At 38.2% G+C, this 1064-nt stretch overlaps 1 long non-coding RNA gene across 1 annotated transcript in view; it reads right to left on the reverse strand.

Annotated features, from left to right (window-relative positions):
• LOC119594437 overlaps positions 1–1064 on the reverse strand; it is a 17103-nt gene that overhangs the window by 9431 nt on the left and 6608 nt on the right. Inside the window, exon 2 of the long non-coding RNA XR_005230619.1 lies at positions 21–183. This is a non-coding gene — a long non-coding RNA (uncharacterized LOC119594437). The remainder of the gene's footprint in view (positions 1–20; positions 184–1064) is intronic.

Consider the following 1064-nt stretch of genomic DNA (forward strand, 5'->3'; position numbering starts at 1 on the left):
GAAATCCATAAGATGCTCACAGTCACTGTCGCTTCGCCTCGAGGACTCTGAGCCATAGAGGCCTGGAAACTCTCTCTCGACGTCAGGGCTCTCAAAATCCATGCTGTTGTCTATACTCGATGATCCATACATCAGGACTAGCAAAGGTCGGGTGATCCAAGCCTTGAAGTTGACACAAGAAACCTGTGTTGGATGAGATAGCCTTAGAAAAATGTCTTTGAGCACATGTCAATGATAAGAATTTGAGATAATAACAGGTATATAATCATCTCATCTAATCCTCATCTTTTGTAGAATATAATTAACTGTATTTCCTCTTAAATAACAAGACAACAACTGTGAAAACCACATAGAAATACACTACCCCAAATATACACATGAAGAGGAAAGGGCACAGAGTCATTATGTACACCAGAGTCAGAAGGTGACATAAAAGTACCAATCATGTTGTTGAACCCAAGACATAGCCTACAGGTAATAAAGTTATCACAACTAGATTGAACAAAACCAAATGCTAGAGCAATTTTCTCTAATCTCTCTGATTGCCTGAACTAAGATTCTTGAGGAAGTGGCACTCAGAAACTAACTTGGCTGCATCTGTTAGGATTAAAGAAAGGAAGGCTCGATTAAGTAGAAGTGAAACACACTAGCCAAATATCGGTCTATCAGCGTTAAGCACTGGATACTGAACTACAAATGCCAGGTGAGCAGCCTGTGGTGAGAACTTTCAAATCAAGGATGTAGATTATAAATATGTTTTAATGGTGAGATTAGATAAACAGCAGCCAGAACATAGGTGCATCTAGGATTTAGTCACAAAAAACTCTTGACTACTGAGAAAAGCTCATCCAGGAAGCTTTGATTATTATTAATCTTTTTTTTTTTTTAGAAAATTCATGAACAGTGATATACAGCATCTTTCAGTCTCTAGCTCTCTCCCTCTCTGGGATAAAAGAAGATAGAGAGAATGACTGAATTTGCTGCAGTTCAAACAGGCCCACAAAACCTTAAAATTACAAAAATGAAAAGTGCTTATACAGTTGCTTCAACAATCATGTCTCCTC

This window comes from Penaeus monodon, chromosome 33 (genome assembly GCF_015228065.2).
Source record: "Penaeus monodon isolate SGIC_2016 chromosome 33, NSTDA_Pmon_1, whole genome shotgun sequence".
In the NCBI taxonomy this organism is placed as follows: Eukaryota; Metazoa; Arthropoda; class Malacostraca; order Decapoda; family Penaeidae; genus Penaeus; species Penaeus monodon.